This window comes from Hibiscus syriacus, unplaced genomic scaffold, assembly GCF_006381635.1.
Source record: "Hibiscus syriacus cultivar Baekdansim isolate YM2019G1 unplaced genomic scaffold, ASM638163v2 tig00112501_pilon, whole genome shotgun sequence".
Taxonomy (NCBI): Eukaryota; Viridiplantae; Streptophyta; class Magnoliopsida; order Malvales; family Malvaceae; genus Hibiscus; species Hibiscus syriacus.
The window spans coordinates 417955-438002 of NW_024063348.1; the positions used below are offsets into that span (position 1 = coordinate 417955).

The 20048-nt window shown below is 35.7% G+C and overlaps 1 pseudogene; it reads left to right on the forward strand.

The window, feature by feature from the left end:
- Positions 1-224: 224 nt before the first annotated feature.
- LOC120180737 lies at positions 225-9957 on the forward strand (annotated as a pseudogene).
- Positions 9958-20048: the final 10091 nt, after the last annotated feature.

Consider the following 20048-nt stretch of genomic DNA (forward strand, 5'->3'; position numbering starts at 1 on the left):
GTCCCCGGGGACGCGCCTTTGCCACTCAGCAGAAAGGGTGCTAGTTTTGGAAATATTAGTCGAACGGTGTTAGAAAAGTAAAATTAAAAACAAACGGTGTCAGTTATGTAATTTAGCCGGTTTTAAAGAGATGACCTTGAGGTTTATGGTTTTTTTTGTCTGCACAAAATTACACGTCAGCACCAAAAGCAGAAAATAAAAGTAACTCTTAACCCGGGACTCTGAGATTTTGAACTCAAGGGTTGCAGTTCGGTTTTTCTGTCTTATCGCATAATCAACATCGTCTGATCTCGCCCCACATTGCCCCTCCCCCTTCGTCCACCGATCTCATATATCTAAATATCTTCTCCGATCCATTTCTCCGAAATCAACGGTTCTAAACTCAGTTCCCTTTAATTTTGCATAATTCAGGTAATTTTAGTTTGTTTCTTTCGTTTTAAGCATTTCATGCTTTAGATTTTGATTCGAATTTGTATATTAATGCTTTAGATCTCTGGTAGGAATGCGGAATTTGGTGAACTCTGTTTGGTTGCTAAGAAAAATGGAAGGAATTTGATTTTTTTTTTGTTTCCAAGGAAATGGGAGAGTGTTGACTTGTTTTAGTGAAACAAGTTTTATCAGATTAATCTGAACTAAGAGATGTGAATTACTACTATTTGTCGATTTTCCTGCAGTTTCTTTGCTACCACACTGAATTATCGAATTACAGCTGAATTTCAAACGAGTATGTAATTTAGCATTGGCCATTGTTTTTGCGTTTTGATAGAGTTCAGGTACAACAATTTTGTGCTTGTTTTTTACCTTAGAAATTAATGAATAGAATTCAGTTGAAGAATTTCAAGAATTGTTTCAATCAAGGACAAGCATAATTATCATATGTTAATGTTTTCAGTACTATATTTGTGTTTCCTAGTAGATACTTTAGTAAATTTTGACAAATTTAGTATCCCACTAAAATGCTTGTTGTGAGTTAATCAGTAGCTATCGTTCGCTATATGTATAAGCTATATATTAAAGAGGTTACTTTGTGGTAGTGAATTATTTTAATGCCCTTTAAGTCCATATTTATTGGTTTAATGCTCTTTTATTTCTTTTGAATTGAAAATGTGCGAGCTTCATTGATAAATTTCTGCAAATCCAATTTTTTCTGGACTAAACAACAGTGTGTACAATATTTAAAAACTCTGTGTATCTCTCTTGTCTTAAGAATCTAAGATTGATGTTTTGTTTAGATCTTGAAACAAGGGGAAAAAGTGGTTTTAAAATTGCTCTAGAATTTTTTTTCGTTTGCATTTTTATGCTGTCACACCAATTTATACATAGAGGATTATAAAATTCCATCATGCTTCTTAAGTTCAACTCAACAAGCTTTTTCTGAAAACGAATGAGTTACAAATTGTGCATCTCTTGATTATTTATATTTTGCAATTGAAGAACTTCACTGACAGACAAACAACTCTTATGAGAGCAAAAGAGATTAAAACAGACATGGATAACAGCAGTTGGCCTTCAGATTGGGCCCACGGGCAGTGGGTTAAACTCCCGGTTTCTGGTGCACAACCATCAGCTCGATACAAGGTATTTTTCTTTTTTCTTGTGAAGCTTGCACAACATCATATTGGTTGTGTCACCTTATGTATCTGTCTCATTTGGGATGTTTGATCATGTTGTTAATCGTTAATAGGGCTGCTATCCATTTATGCATTTTTCTATTACAATGGGGCTAGATTGCTTATCATGTTATTGTTGGCTTATCAATGTAGCATGCTGCATCAGTGGCTGATGAGAAACTATATATCACTGGAGGCAGTCGTAATGGTCGATACCTGTCTGATATTCAGGTTTTGTTACAGGACCTCAGTTCTTACATATTAAGGGCTTAATTGTCTGTAATGTGCTCTTTGGCTGCTTTTGCAGGTATTTGATCTTAGAAGTTTGACATGGTCTAGTCTGAAACTGAAGATTGAGCCGAGTGATGATAAATCAGAGGACAATGGCTTACAGGAAGTTCTTCCAGGCATTTCAGATCACAGTATGGTATGACTTTAGTTACAGCACCCCAATAGATATGATTCCTTTTTCCCTAACTAAACTCCTCGTACTTGTGCTGCGGTTCAATGCAATTTTGAATAAGCACTTGAAACAATTATTTATTTATATATTTTGTTTCAGATTAAGTGGGAAAATAAACTACTTCTTATTGGTGGGAATTCTAAGATATCTTCTAATGCAATGATAGGTTTGTATTTCTGAGGGTCATTTGGTACAATTACAGCAGAAGTTTATGAATCCAGTAATTTGTTTAATGGTTTGCGACAAACAAACATTTTTACATTGTTTTGAGTTTAATAAAAATAGTTGATGCACTTGTAGTGCATTTCATCAATCTGGAGACTCATGTCTGTGGTGTCACGGAGACCTTTGGAAAAATTCCGGTAACTCACTTTTTACAGCTTGTATTAATATATTTTTACAATTTTCCTTTTCTCTATGCTTGCTCGTTTATTTTATTCTTTATTTATCTATAGTTTTAAGCTGTGTTTTAAAAAGCGCGCCTGAGGCGCTAGGCGAGGCGTTTAGAAGAAAGCCTCCGACCACCAAGGCGGCGGCGAGTACATGAGGCGGCGATTTAGTTGTCAGAGGCGACGAGGCGACGAGGCGATGCTTTTGGCGATTCACGTACAATGACCCATTTCTTTCCTTCTTTCATTTTAGCAGCGCTTTGCTGTTGCTGTTCTTTCTCCTTTGGCTTGGGTTTTCAACCTCTCTTCTTTGGTTGTTGCTGTTGTTGAGATTGGGGAGACTCCATTTTTTAGATTCGTAGTGTTGTTGATACTTTAAAAGCAAAGAAGAGGAACCCACGCACAAAGAACTGTTGGTTTCACTTTCTAGAGACCAGAGACCGAACCCCTAGTGCCTCCTACCGGGATTGTGATGGGAGAGAGCGAGTGTAACCCCCTAGACCCGGCCTATGCGTTTCGACTAAGTCTAGTGGATCACATTATGATTATTAAAGACATTTTTCGAAACCGTTATTCCATCAATATAAAATCACATTATAAATAACATGAAATTATAAACAAATTATACTATCAAAATCCAACTCGTAAATATAGTACCAATAAATAATAATTTAATTTAAAACTTGTCTTCAATTTCAATATCACAATAAACCGAGCAGTATTAGCAAAAGAGTTATCATTATAAAATCCGATATTTTAAAATAAGGTCCATGTCACCAAAATAAAGTCAACTTGCCAGATAAAAACATTACAATTTGATTTACTTCAAGAGATATGTTGATCCTCCAAGTGCTCGAACCAAGGTATCTAACCAACAATATCTGAAAGGGGAAAACATTTTCAAAAGGTGAGCTAGGCTCAGTGTGTCCCAACATTTCCATAAAATCACAATAGGTACAAATCATATTCCAGTAATCTCACAAATTCGTAAAAGAGTTTAACTTTTTGAAAATCATAGTTTAAACCCTTTTCTGGTACACCATCAGTAGTTCCCAAAAGTATTTTCCATATAGCTTACTTTATGCACATAGCAAAAAGAAAGCCGAAAGTAAGCTGACTTAAGGATAGGCTATGAAGCTTGTATCCTTAAGCCCAAGTCAATAAGTCCATATAGCTTACCCTAAGCACACAGCAAAGGAAAGCCGACCTAATGAAACATCTTGGGGCCCTCAAGAGTCACATTAGGCCCAGTTAGCTTGATCAGAGCTATTCCATCGTATTTCAATTCCAAAATTCAATTGCACCGTGACATAAATTCCATAAATCCAAAAACATGGTAATCATATACCATTTCAAAACAAAAATTAGATAGCAGTCATATTCCATAAATTGTCACATTAAATTGGTGCATCCATAAAACAATAGCCAATGAATTCGGTGTACCACATATTAAAACCAATAAAACAGTTCAATAATAAGTAGGGAACACACCTCGACAATAAGTTCAAATAGCAAATTTACTGATTGCTGGTTTCACCACGCTCTGCTACAATTTTCGAACGGGTGAATACTGGCAAACGTGGTTTAACTGATCTAGAAGAGCTGGGTCTAGCTGTCGAACGATCCGGAGAGTCTCTTGTACCTTCAAACAATAATAATCTATCAGTCCCAAATCCTATTTAATTGTTCAAAGCTAGTCTTCTTAAGTATATAAGCATTTTTCGAGTTTGACTATCAATTTGGGGTATTTCGAGTCTGAATTTGGCCAAACAGATTGCGGAAACGGAATCAGGACGTCGAAAAATATAAAGTATGACTTTTCAGAAATTCAGATTCTTGGTCAAAGTCAAAGTCAACCACTTTGACCATAGATTTGGAGACCTTCGGATTCGATTTTGACAAAACGGACCACGGAAACGGATTCGGCACGTCGAAAACTATCAGGATAGGTATACTCGGAAAAGATTAACGGTCGTTTAATGCTCGGTCAAAGCCATTTTTAGTTTTGGTCAAAGAAAGTCAACGATCAACGGTCAACGGTCAACGGTCGGGTCGGGTCAACGGTCGGGTCGGGTCGGGTCAACGGTCGGGTCGGGTCAGACCGGTCAAACTGGCTCAGACCGGTCAAACCGGTTCAGACCGATCAAACCGGTTCGAACCGGTTGAAACCGGTCAAACCGGTTTCCAGCAGCCACTCGCCCTGCGGCGGCGCGTGTGGCGCGTGAGGCGTCCTCCGGGGCCCTAAAAATCTCGAAAAAAATTCTAAAAATTATTTTGAGCGATTTCGAGATACTTACAACGATCGGTTCAAATTTTTGAACGGCGGAGAGCTCGATTTCAAATCGGCCGAATCTTTGACTGCACCACCTCCTCACGCGCCGCCGTCTACGGCGGACAAGGTTGACACCGGTGAACTCGGAACGGCACAAGGAACACGATGGTGCGGGAGGTGTCGTAAACAGAGCAACGATCAGCGGTGAATTTAAGATTTTCTCGGCGATAGAGCTAACAAAACCGTCGCTACTTTGACTGGAAATTCCTGACGTTTGGCCGCGTTTCGCTTCAATTAATTTGAAGGGTTTGCTCCTCGCTCGATGATGAACACAACGGTGGTTTCAAAACAACGATCGGAATTCGGACGGCGTCGGAATCGAGTTTGGAAGTTGTGTGCGTGAGGAAGGATTTGTGAAATTGATTTCTGTTTTTCAAAACAGAAATCACGCATATAACAATTGTCTGCCGACACTCCATGGTTAAATTCAGGGCTTGGTCCCTGAATTTTCTTTAACTTTAAAACAAGCTCCAAGTTTTAAAATCTTTCAATTCAGTCCCCAAATTTTCGCCAAATTTTCACAATTAAACCCTCCAATTTTAATTAAATATTATTTTGAAAATCGGGTTGTTACAGCGAGAATACTAAAAGCAAAAGTAAAAAAAAAGTGGTAATGATTTATCTGGGTAACTCTGTTTCAAAGATGGTGATTCACACCAAACATGTTCGTATATTTTATTCGAGTCTATTTAATTAATTTTTTAATGTTTTTCTTATATAATCTGTGTGATGTTAAAGGTTAATAATTATAAAAAAATATTAATTGTCATGTGTTTTAATTTGCGATTGTAATTATAATTTTTTTATATTTTAAACGGTTGTGATTAAAAAAATTTATTATAATTTAATTTTTTTTATTTTTAATAAATTAACAGTTTTTATCTTGTTAAAAAAATTAAATGATGGCTTACGAGGTTATTTCTTATAGTATAAAAACTATATAATATAATTTACACTAAAATAATATTCATGAGTCTTATTTTTATTTTGGAAATTGAGATTAATTTATTTATATTACGGATTAAACAATCATTGATGTTGTGTAAAATTAAATCTTGATTTATTTTACACAACAGTATATTATATATATATCATACCTCACAAAATTAAATCTTGATTTATTTTATATGTTAATAGCGGATTGGTGGTTTGTATAAGGAGCCTCAGCATCGGAGTTACAGAAATTTGCAATCCGAGTTCTTAGCCTAACTTGTAGTGCTACGGGTTGCGAGAGGAACTGGAGCGTTTTTCAACAACTTCATTCAAAAAGGAGAAATAGATTGGCACAAAGTCGTTTAAATGACATGGTGTTTGCCAAGTTTAATTGTGCTTTGCAACGGAGATATCAAAGAAAGGACACCATAGATCCTATTCTTTTGAAGGAAATAGATGTAAGCAACGAGTGGTTGATGGGCCATATGGACGATGAAGATGGTGAGCAGGACGACTTTGTCTTTGATGGAGATGATTTAACATGGTATGATGTTGATAAAGCTTCCGGGGCATCTTAAGCTACTTATTCCACTAGAAGAACATCTACATCAAGTTCATCAAGAGATAGAGGAAAGGGTGTTGCCCAAACCTCCACTCGTAGAAGGCCCTACTGGACTAAATTTGATTGATGAAGACGATGAAGAGATAGAACAAGATATTGGACTTTTCGAAGATGATGGGGAGGAGGAGGTGCTTGGGATTGATGTTGATGACGATGATGATGAAGATGAGTTTTAGGCATTTTGATTATTGATGATGTTTTTTATTTGTCTTTTTGAGATACAATATGATATATGCTTCTTGGTGTTTTTGCTTATTAAGTTAATTATTAAGTTGTTTTGTGTTTGAGGTATGGTTATAAAATATTTACAAATATTTTGTAAAATTAAACGCCTCGCGTACGTGAATCCCTCGCCTCAAAGCGCCTCAAAAATTGAGGCTTTCGGGTAGCTAATCGCCTTGGAGCGCCTTGCGCCTTTTAAAACACAGGTTTTAAGTTATGTTCCTTGAAAGGTGTAGAGTTCATTTCACTTGCTGGTTTGTTGTGTTATATGTTCCAGGTAGCACGAGGGAGTCATTCTGTCACACTGGTGGGTTCTAAGTTGATAGTTTTTGGTGGAGAAGACAGGAGCAGGAAATTGCTTAATGATGTACACGTTCTTGATCTACAGACAATGACTTGGAGTGCAGTCGAGGCAACGTAAACATCTTTTCTGATTTTAAATGCTGATTATTCTTCAAAAGTTTAGAAGTAGCCTGCATCACTTCCTTGTATTTTGATAGGCAGACACCCCCAGCTCCAAGATATGATCACTCAGCTGCAGTGCACTCAGAGCGCTACCTTCTGATTTTTGGTGGTTGTTCTCATTCATTATTCTTCAATGATCTTCATGTATTGGACTTGCAGACTGTAAGTTTAGGAATCCTTTCTGTGGCTTTGCATTTTTTCTAATTACTTTTTTATATGAGTAGAATGCCATTATTTGTCAATTTTTTCTTTCTTTAGTAAGTGCTCATATTTTCCCGTGATCCATAGTGTGTGCAAAAGGCTTATCAGTGTTGTTTTGGCATAGTTAAAATAGTATAGATGAATGCTTATTCTCATTTGTACTTGATGAAGTGTACTTTGTAAGGCACAAAGAACTCTTCCAAGACCTCCCCAACATTCTCCATAAAGCTGGGTCCAGCGTAAACTTGCTAGACAGTCTATGTAAATTGCACAATGCACGCTGAAACTTTTTCATACAAGTATTGTTCCCATCACTTAACCTTATGTTGCTCAGACTCATCATCTTTCTTGAAATATCTGTGTCCAATACCTGTGTTTGATGCATATCTGGACATCAGTATGGGTATATGATTTCTTGAGGACTCTCTAAATACATGGAAATCTTGGCAAAAATTAAACACAACCGTTTTAGACACATACCTTTGTCTGATACACTAAGTCTGAGTAACAAAGTCTTTTCGTCATCATAAAATAAAATAACTGGAGATTCTATACCGAATTTACATTTCATTCAAATCAATCAATTCTGTATAGAGCATAATGTCTTTCTTGGCAATTACTACCGATTCTAATTTGATCATTCTTTCCTTCATAGAGAAATATTAACTGCAGAACTTGAAGCAGACTTCATAGTTATAATAAGCTAGATATATACAGTAACTCTGATACCATAGCAGATAGCACTTTTATGCTTACGTAGTCTAAATGGTATAATTGGTTGGAGTTTGACTTGAATTACCATGCAGATGGAGTGGTCCCAACCACAAGTTCAGGGCGATTTGGTGAGTCCTAGGTCTGGTCATGCCGGTATTTCCATTGATGAAATGTTGTATATCGTTGGTGGTGGAGATAACAACAACGGTTGGTATGATCTTTCATGCAAAATCTTATTTATGCTGGGATTTCATGTGCTAATTCGTGTTTTTTATACAGGTTGCCCAGAGACTCTTGCCTTAAATATGTCCAAGTTAGTTTGGTCCACTTTGACAACTTTGAAGGAGAGGCATCCACTTGCTAGTGAGGTTACTATTCTATGCCTTAATTCAACTTTATACATGTGATGTGACTTCTAAACTTCTACTTGGATATTTTTTTTGGAATTTGGCTGCGGATTTAGTTTTTTCCCCTTTCAAAATAACTTTCGGTGATGGTCCATACCAACTGTCTGAAAGCTGAATCCATATCGAACATGGGGTGTTTCCACCAGTGTCACTCGATGCTCCTGAAAAGTGAATTTTATGGTTTTTATATTGCTCAGTTCATTGTGTTACTAATTATGTGAATTGAGCTTCATGATAACCTTCAACTGGCTTGTTGATGTTCTATCAGACTGAAATATCATCTAATTATTGTTTTCATGAACATTGTCAGAGAGGCATATGTTTGCAGTTTATCCAGTATTTTGTCTTATGCTTCAATTTCTAATCTAAATGACGATTTTATTTATGAATGAATTTTCGTAGGAAACATTAATTTATCATTGTCAAAGAAGCATATGTTTGCAATTCAACCAACATTTTATGTATTATGCTTCAATTTCGAATATAAATGATCCGACTTTATGACTGAATTTTGGTAGGGAACATTTTAGACTTTCTACGAGTAATCTGATTTAATCGTCATTTAAAATGCAGGGCTTAAGTATTTGCTCGGTTGTAATTGATGGGGAGAAGTATTTGGTTGCCTTTGGCGGGTACAATGGAAAATATAACAATGAGGTATTTGTTAAACAGTAGTTTATACAAAATCACTTTCTTGAAGTGCCCATGCTGATCTATATGCTATTATGCATCATACTACCTTTCCTTGATATTTTATTGGTTTTCTGTTGATAGGTTTTTGTTATGAAACTTAAACCAAGAGACTTATCTCATCCGAAGATTTTACAGTCCCCGGCAGCAGCTGCAGCAGCGGCTTCTGTTACTGCTGCATATGCATTGGTGAAGTCCGAAAAATTGGAATTCCCACAAATAATAGATCTGAACTTTAATGGAGTTGAAAAGAGTGTTCCTGAAAAGGATATCAATATTGAAATTGATGCAATTAAATGAGAGAAGAAGGCATTGGAGTCATCGGTTGAGGAAGTCAGGGTCGAAAACTCTAGGCTGAGGGAGAAGATTGATGAATTAAGAAGCAATCATACTGAATTATCGAAGGTATGCTCTTGAAGTGACTAAAAAAAGTCGTCAATTATGTTGCTCTGACCCTTCATATTTCTTGAAGTACTGACACTACACCCAATTCCAAGTAACACAAAGACAATTAACAATCGGTTTAAAGTTTTTGATGTATTTAATATCTGGTGGTTGAGCAGGAACTCTAATCTGTCCAAGGTCAGCTTATATCAGAGAGATCAAGATGCTTTAAACTTGAGGTTTGCCAACTTTTTCAAGTTCCCGTGTCTTTTTGATTTCATTCTAGCTTGTTGAATATTCCTTTTTTAACTTCTCGGACTCGAGATCTGACATGGAGTTATATATCCAGGCTCAAATTGCAGAACTACAAAATATGCTGGAATCATTACAGACCGTAGAAAAGGAAGTGCAGATACTTGGGAGACAAAAGTCTGCAATGGAGGAGACAGAGCTCTCATCTGCCCAGCAGGAAGGTTCGGGTGGTGTTTGGCAGTGGATAGCCGGTGGCACATAGAAGTTGCATATCTAAACAAAAGGATCGTGCTAGAGTTGCTCCGGTATCTCTGAAGCAATGACGATGTAAGTTCCAACCCAAGTGGTATCAGAGTGGATGATGCACACCGTTTACCTGTGTTACGGTAGTTTTCTTAGTAAGTGTTTGTGAGCTTCCGAGTTTCGATTTTGGCCATTAAAATCTTCCGTGTTTCGATTTTGACCATTAAATTTTTTTGGAGGTAATTGATTAAATTGTAGTTTCCGTGGTGACTTGAGGTCATTTTATTGAATGCTAGTTGTTGTGTACCGGTCAAGTTCTATTTTTGTTTTGCATATCCGATTATACAGTATCCTGCACATCTAATGAATCTCTTTCATACTACAAATTGGTTTTCCCCTTGAGACCATACATTTACAAAATCGACGTCTTTTCCAGAAAATGAAGTATATGTTCTTCTGATTTCAATAGCATCTTTGCATGCATTTTTCTGAGAATTTTCTCCTTTTTTTTAAAAAATAATAATAATATTTCATTAAATAAAATAAAAACAAGAGAAATCTTACATTGATGATTGCCCGTAAACTGGCTTATTTTGCCTTGTATTGTCATGGGCCGTTATAAACCCGGATAATTTGCATCGTCCTGTTTTTTTCTGCAATTTGTTAATCCCTTTCGTGTTTGTTTATTTTGTCCTGTTATAATCGTAATTAATGAATTTTATATTTATATTAAGTTTGATACAGTAATGACATATAATATATAAATCTCTAGTATATGTGTCTTGTCTCGTTTTATGCCATGTTTTAATTATTTTTTAGCAATTAATATTTAATTATTTTCCATATAATTCGTGTCATGTCTGCTGACAAAACAAATATTTTTCAAAAGATAAATATCTATTTTAAAATTTGAATCTCATATCTCTATTTTATTGATATTAATTTTTTTCATTTAAATACTTGAAATCATTTTTAGGTTTATTTAGGCATCTGAACTGGACTTGATTACTACTGGTATCTAAATTTAGTTTATCTGCTTTGAATTTCTATTTGCAATCTTCAATCATTTCGAACTAATAAATTTAATTTAATTATAAATTCAAACTAAAAAGTATAATTCAATTAATTAGTTGGATAAAAAAAGTAGGTATCAAATAATATTTATTTTATAAAAATGGAGACAGATAGAAAATCAAATTCAAAATTTAAAATCACACGAATATCATCATCCAACACAAATGTTTTGGGTATATAACTACGCAACAGCAGCAACTCATAACCTAAATCCCTAAATTGCAACTCATTTCATCTCCATCTATCAGTCTCTCCGGCGACATTTGTTCCTATATCCAACGACATCCTTCCCCATCTCTAATTTTTTTTACATAATTTTATTTCTATATAATTTTTCAATGATTTCTCTCCCAAATTATCAACTATCAACTTAATAAAGATATGTTTTTCTCTAAGTTAGTGATGATATGTAGTTTATAGCTCGTTTGTTTAGTAAATTAATTTACAATTTGTAGAATGAAATCATCTAATGTTGATCATGTTTGGATAGATTTATGTTTTGGAGGGTCATGGGAGAATGTTCATGGTGTTTTACAATATGTTCCTTTACCCATGAATCTTCAACTAAAACTGTCATTAAAAAAGTTAACTTATGAAACTCTAATGTTACGTGTTGCAAAGAAATTGAATTTAGAGCCTCTAAGTGGATTTAGGCTATCTTATCAAAGAAAATGTAAAGTTTATTTGTTAACCGACAATGAAGATGTTGAACGATTCATTGCTTACATTAGTGTTTCACAAGAAGATGATGTTACATTGTATGTTGTTGAACCTAGAAGTAGTGAAGTTGGGTCAGTAGCGGGTAGTAATCAACTAAGTTCTTCAACCTAAGTTTATGGTGCTCACAATGTACAACGTTGTTATCAACCTCAAAATTTAATGGTTCCACCATAATTTCATCACCAAGAAAATTTTGTTTCACCACATTTCCAATACCAAACACAATATCAAAACCCACAACCTTTCCCTAATCCAAATCCTAATCAACTTTCAGTACCAAATTCTGGTTTTCGTATTGACCAGTTAGACGATGATGAGCCAACAGAAAAAATTGTGAGTACTAGTCAGTATTCGAAATTTGATCTTGGTCAATACACAGACTTTGATCTTGGTCAATACTCGGATTTTGATGATGTTTCAGAAGAAGAAACAGACCCTGCGTGTAATGATTTTGATATTGGTCAATACCTGAATTTTGATGATGAAACAGTCGCTGCCGAGGAGGAAGTTACAACTTTGAATGAACATGTTGAACATCCATTATATAATTCATATAACCCTGAAGAAGAAAAAGAAAAAGAAAAAGAAGAAGTCCCCGAAAAAAAGAAAAAGAAGAAAAGAAAAAGAAGAAAATGCCACGGGAGTATAATTGGAATATGCCATAATTACTTCAGATACCGAAAGAAGAGTTGGTAAAGATAGCAGTTGATTGTTACACAAAAGTTATTCGTATCAAGAAAGATGATTGTTTTGATACAAAGGAAGACTTGAAGATAGCTTTGTATACGAAATATGTGGAAAATGGCTATCAACTAAAAGTTAACAAATCAAGCAAAGATCGTTTTGAAACAAGGTGTATGATTGACAAAAACTGTACGTGGCGTATGATTGTAAAGAGGATAAAAGATTGTGAAATGTTTCAAGTTAGGACTTTTATTGATAAACATACATGTTCAAGAACTCAAGTTTTTCCTCACCATATACAGGCAAACAAAAAGGTGTTGGGTGGTTTTCTGGCTGAGTTAATGTTTTTGAATGGCAGGGTATATCGGGGATGAAATTATGTCTGACATGAATGCTCGGTTCAAGATTAGTATCTCATATTCTGAAGCTTGGAGAGCCAAATATTATGCCTTGGAATTGTTGAGGGGGTCACCAGAAGCATCGTTTGCCCAACTGTCGGCTTATTGTCACAATTTAAAGATGAAAAATCCTGGGTCGGTAACTCATATCAAAACAGATAGAGATGGACGCTTTGAGTTGCTGTTTATCGCCATTGGTGTTGCGGTTAGTAAATCAATATAATTTTGTTGACTCATTTTTATTAGTTACATGCATTTCACATTTAAATGATTATATTTATTGTGTATATTATTTTGTAGATTCATTCGTTTATTACTTGCATGCGCCCAGTTATTATAGTTGACGGAGCACATTTGAAAGGTCGATACCTTGGAGTAAACTTAATAGCAGTAGACATGGATGCTAACAATGGGATACTGCCAATAGCTTACGGGGTTGGCAAATCTGAAACCTCTGATTCATGGAAATGATTTATGGGGCATCTTAGGGATTGCATATGTCCTATTAGCAATATGACAATCATATCCGATAGGGCAAACTCAATTGACAACGCTATTAGAAGGTGTTTCCCATATACTTTTCATGGACTTTGTGGTGTTCATTTGTACATAAATCTAAAATCAATGTCTGCTGGTATAAAAAATACAAATGGACATACTGGAAGGCTGTAAAAGCTTATCGGAAAGTGGATTTTAATAAGCATATAAATTGTTTAAGACGTGTTTTGCCTCAATGTGCTCAAACACTAGAAGATGTCGGGTTTGAAAGATGGTCAAGATTACATCAACTTGGAGTAAGATATGGTTTCGTGACATACTGGAAGGCTGTAAAAGCTTATCGGGAAGTGGATTTTAATAAGCATATAAATTGTTTAAGACGTGTTTTGCCTCAATGTGCTCAAACACTAGAAGATGTCGGGTTTGAAAGATGGTCAAGAGTACATCAACTTGGAGCAAGATATGGTTTCGTGACGTCTAATAGTGCAGAATCAATCAAAGCTCTAAGTCATCATTCTCGGAAATTACCCATTACTATGTTAATGGAGTTTTTTCGAGCCTCTATTCAACAGTGGTACTACAAGAAAAGAAGCCATGCATGTATTATTTCTTTAAATTCGTAACTTATCATATTTAATATATATTGTACTAAGTATTATTTATTTTAATTTACAAGAACATTGGAGCGTCGTGTTATACCATGGACTAAAAAAAAATTAACGAAACGTGTTGTGAAGTCAACGTCATGGAGAGTTGAACCATGTTCAAACACTTTGTTTGAAGTATTTGATAATAACTTAAATGGGCTTGTCGATCTAAATGCAAAGACGTGTAGTTGTATAAAATGGCAAACATCTAGTTATCCGTGTGGCCATGTTATAAAAGTTGCTCTTCATCTAAACCAAGATGATTCAAGCGCATACGCTATGTATTGCTACACTACAAAAGTATATCGACAGACTTATGCTGAGATTGTCTACCCTATTCTACATCCTTCTGAGTGAGACATTTCAGATGACTTACAAACAGTTTTGCCACCAGTCATGGACAGCAGGCTACCTGGCCGACCAAAAAATCACGATCGTATATCGTGTAAGGGTGAAGAGAAGATGATATCAACATGTAGTCGGTGCAAGGAAAGTGGTCATACAATGTTGACCTGTGGATCACCAGTGCCATCACAATCATCTTTTCCTCTACCAAAATATGGATACTCATCAAAATCCAAAGCTCATATGGTGCCAAGCAAAAGGAAATCAAAATCGCAATCAAAATCAAAATCTCAATCACAACCGGCTTCACCTTTTGGGACTTATTAACTTAAGTGATTTTTAAATGCAAATGTTGTATTATGTATATTTTATGTGTGAATGCATACATTTTCAGTTAGGCATGCATTAGTAACTTGAGTTTGAACATTGCTATGATCTGTTCAGTTGTTATCACTTATCAGATTGTTGTCTTTTACCTTTTTCAGTTGTATTTTATGTAGTCAAATATGCAACGTGAAAATCAAATTTGCAACGCAAAAATCGCAATGTGAATTTAACTTTCGCAACAATCGCAATGCAAATTTTACTTTCGCGTTACGAATTTGACTATCGCAACAATCGAAACGAGAAAACTGCAACGCGAATTTGACTTTCGCGTTACGAAAGTGTACCTTCAACAGGTAGCTTTTACCTTAAACATAATGCAGATTGAAAATTAAACAACAAATCAATTAAACATTGTTGTGGGTACATTATTTGGAAAATAATATTCCGGACTTCGTTAGAAATAACCCTTTTTCATCAGATTAATTTCGTTATTGTGGGTACATTATTTGAATATTATTATGTATAAATTTGTTGTGTATGTATGTTTTGGTTTGATTATATTGTATGTATATTTTCATTTAGATGGGATGGGTTGTGCATAACAAAACAATCTATCTCTTCCATGTGAATACTTTATTCCCACCATGTGACAAGTGTGACAACCTCATCAACTCACAACTCAGTTTTGAACTTAATCAATATTGTCTTTTAGCTTGATGGTTCATAAAGCATGTTACTTGAACAGTATGAATCAATTATGCATTTTCTATGTTTAATTTAACATTGCATTTCAAATTCATTTCATATGTAATTGGAGTTTGAATTTAAATTTCAATATATGTAAATTTCGGCTCCACTATAAATATTAGCCCAAGCCTTTGTTTCATCCAAACAACAACTTACTCAATGGAATAACTTAGCCAATATGCATGTTATCATTGATTATTCCTAATTTCCATTGTTTATTTTTCAACTTTAAACGCGAGGGAAATCCCGACCATCGTAATTTTTGGTTAACAAGCAGAAAGATTGAATATCCGAAGAATGCCTTTCGGATATTATCCATTTTAGTCAGCTCATTGAGGTAGGTTAACCCTAAATCGAAACTGTCTTAGCTAAACATACTTGATGTATAAGCAGCTACAGATTTAAAATCTCAATGGTGATGCATTTGGTTCTCAAACAGTTAAAGCGTCAGAAATGTTTCGGAGGTATGATCTGTGTGGTATACGGGAAATGCAATAAATAACAACTAAAAATCCCGATAATTGTGGGCTACAACTTGTAATAATAACAAAAATAATAAGTCTGAAATGCTTCCGAGTAGCACCCAAATCATAAGTCTGAAATGCTTCTGATGCTTTAAATGTTTGAGAACCAAATGGATCGCCTTCGAGATTTTAAATATGCAGCTGCTTCTACATCAGCTATGTTTCTCTCAGACTGTATCGGTTAATGGTTATCCTATCTTCATGAGCTGGATGAAATGGATAATATTCGGAAGACATTTTTTTACATAATTTTTTTTCTATATAATTTTTCAATGATTTCTCTCCCATATTATCAATTATCAACTTAATAAAGGCATGTTCTTCTCTAAGTTAGTAATGATATATAGTTTATAGCTCGTTTGTTTAGTAAATTAATTTACAATTTATAGAATGAAATCATCTAATGTTGATCATGTTTGGATAGATTTGTGTTTTGGAGGGTCATGGGAGAATGTCATATGGTGCCAAGCAAAAGGAAATCAAAATCGCAATAAATCTCAATCACAACCGGCTTCACCTTTTGGGACTTATTATCTTAGGTGATTTTTAAATGCAAACGTTGTATTATGTGTATTTTATATGTGAATGCATTAGACATTCATTAGTAACTTGAGTTTGAACATTGCTATGATATGTTCAGTTGTTACCACTTATCAGATTTTTTGTTGTGATTGTTGCGAAAGTCAAATTCGCGTTGCAATTGTTGCAAAAGTCAAATAAGAAACGCGAAATTGCAACGTGAAAATCGTAACGCCAATTTAACTTTCACGTTGTTTTGTGTTGCGAATTTGATTATCGCAATGCGAATTTGACTTTCGCGTTGCAAAAGTGTACCTTCAACAGGTCTTTTTTGCCTTCAACATAATGCATATTGAAATTTAACAACAAATCAACTTTTACAAATCAATTAAACAAGCAAAAAATAATTCTTATTTCATCATCAATTAAACAAATCAACATTTACAAATAAATGTAAAATTCAATTAAACAAGCAAAAAAAGTGTATCCCAGACAATTATTTATGCACAAATACATCAATTTCACGCAGATCACTTCAGGATTAACCTGCAGAAACCAAACATTTGCTCAAACAACACTTTCTACACATCTAAAACCAACAAACAGTAAATTATTGAATTCTAGGTACTTAACCAAACATTTTCAAACCAACAAAGAGTATATATGTTAACAACACTTGCTCAAACTTACCAATTGTTTATGCATACTTTCAGCACGCGGATGCAGGTAGGCAACGCCTCACATATATTGCTCGAGCCATAAAATATCGAAACCACAGCCCTACTGCACCTCTATCTCTATCTGTGGGAGGTTGAAACTGTTTACTTCCTGTCGTCAAACGTTCCAAGCACATGCATACAAGAGGACCACAATCCCCTCTGACTCCATCCGTTTGTTGTGGAGCGGTATCGTCTCTGATCATTGTAACTTTGAACTTTTTTGGCTTTTTGTTTCCAGAATTAGTCCAATAATCAATCGCGTCCAAGTATTTCGCCAAATGAGCGCTCCATCCCTTACAAATAATATCTCTCAAATCAGACAATGATATGTAATTCAACATGCTATCATATACTATTGTCTTCAGGTATGGGAGTTGAATCTCGATGAGAAGCCAATGACGACGTTCCAAAACAGGGATAAACACCTGCAATCATAAATAATTGTGCACATCAAAAAAAAATTTATGAACACCTTTAAAATATTCAAAAAAATAATTATTACCCTTATCGACCTCCCACCACGCAGGATAAAGTTTAGCTTTTCCATTACCCAATATATATGAAGAATCTATCGGATCCTTTAAGTGAGCTACGTGAAAAGACGTTGGCATAATATTACATCGAGTATTTTTTATTTTCTTTAATTTCCTTATTATTAGAAGACGTGACACCCATGCATCAATATTCTGTTTTATAAAAAAATACATATATTAGTGAATTTATTAATAAATTTAAAAAAAATTAATCAAAATACAATATAAGACTTACCCCCCTTCGAAATAGCCATTATCTTCAACCCCTAACAAAATACCCCACCAAGACCGATCAAGAAACAAATGCATAACATCGTTGAGTTTGCATATGTCAGAATAATACCTCTGACTCCGCTCATGTAGATAAAAATCAACTGCGGTCTTAGCCCAAAGGGTATTATCCGTAATTGTGTCTGGTAGTGTTCCCCTCTTCTGCTGAGGAATGGTACAGCCCGGTAACTCATACGAAAGCCAACTCGCATCCATCATATCGGGCACGGGAGGTGGTTTATCAATATGTCGACATATGACGCCATGTGAATTGGGCTCTTGAACGGTGGGAGGGACCTCTTGAACGATGACAGGGGCCTCTTGAACGGTAGGAGGAGCCTCTTGAACGATGAGATGAGATGAGCCTCTTGAACGATGAAATGAGATGAGCCTCTTGAACGATAGGAGGCGCCTCTTGAACGATGAAATGTGAATTGGGCTTCTTCTTACGGAGTCTTGGCACTAGTGGGGTGAAAGGAGACGTAATGGCACGTGCACGACGTCTGATGCGTGAACCCCGTCGTGCAAAAAAACCCGACGTAAAGCATCTACCTTATCGGGCCGCTGAAAATAAATTAATACATAAATCAGTAAATAAATAAATAAATAATGTCGAAAAAGTTTATTTGCATTTTTAGTATAGTATTAAACAAATTTACCTCATTGCGTAGTGTATGAACCTCATTCTGCAACGATGAAATAATCTCACGTAGAGCGGTTACCTCATCATTTAAAGTAGATACCTCACCACATAGCGCACCATTGTCATCGTGTAAAACATCCATCTCACCACGTAAAGACCGTACCTCATCACGCCATGCACCATTGTCTTCACATAAATTACCGACCTCATGACGCAAAACACCGACCTCGTCACGTAACTCCCTTAACTCATCCCGTGGAGGTGGAGAACAGGGATATAAATGTCGTGGCCTCTTTGTCGGTCGCCTATCATGATGTGATGGTGGAGAAGAGGATCGATGATGTGATGGAATAGGTGATTGTGGAGGTTGAGAAGAGGCTCGATCAGGTGATCTCGATCAGGTGATGGCTCTCGAAGTGGGGGTGCTCATCATCCGTCCCATCAAAAAACCGCTTACTAGCTTGCCACCAATCAGTGGCAAACTCAGCCTCTGTAATGGATAGTTGGCCTCCTAACAATATAAAAGCTCAAACAAAGTTAAACGTGTACTAATAATAATTTGTTTATATATGGTAGTATTTGTGTGTTAACTTACATCATTCATCATCGTATATGGTAGTAACTCTTTCCAATCCAACAGGCGGATCCTCATCCAAGTAATAGCCCTAGGAATATCATTTGAATTTTTTATCGCATATGTCTGCATGCTGGGATAAGCCTCAAATATCCAAATCTACAAACAATATAATACAGAAATATCATTAATTGTTAAATAATTAATTATAAATTTGGAAACATTATATAGAAATTCTTACCTTAAAAGCCCAAATAAAGCCTGCCAAAGTGTATTTAGAACCATCGCCCCGCAAACTTTTTCGGTCCTCAAAGGCAGACGACAACTTCTTCCAGGTAGCTATCTATAGATATGAACCCCACGGAAACAAGTTTCATGCATTTAGGTTCTCTACCAATAATATTATGTCCTCAGAAATAGGTTGTCTGCCCTCTTTGCCTAAAAAGTCGGCATGCAAAAGTAATAAATAGCATACTCGGACAACATCAAGGTCATACATCCGAGTAAAACCATCTTTAACAAATAATCTCTTCAAGTCGTCGACATGTAAACTCGGCTTCGACTTTTCCAGCTCAGGAAAAACCCGAGATAACCATAATGGGCGGGAGGTATGACTAGTGTACCGGGTTACTTCATCGTGCCCGAAGCGTAGACCAGTGATTAAGTAAAACTCATCCCGCCCAAAACAAGTATACGTCGGAGGAAAATGAAACCATATCTCTTCATCACCACGTTGTATCCTCTCGGGTAGATCGTTAGTCATGGTCTGAAGAAACAAATGTATCAACATAGCATCTCCACCAGGATGTTGTACTTTCAGCCATGGCCCGAAGCAAGTATCCTCAAACAATTTTCTTTGTAGAGGTGTAAGCGTCGACGCAATTTTAGTGGCTAGACTT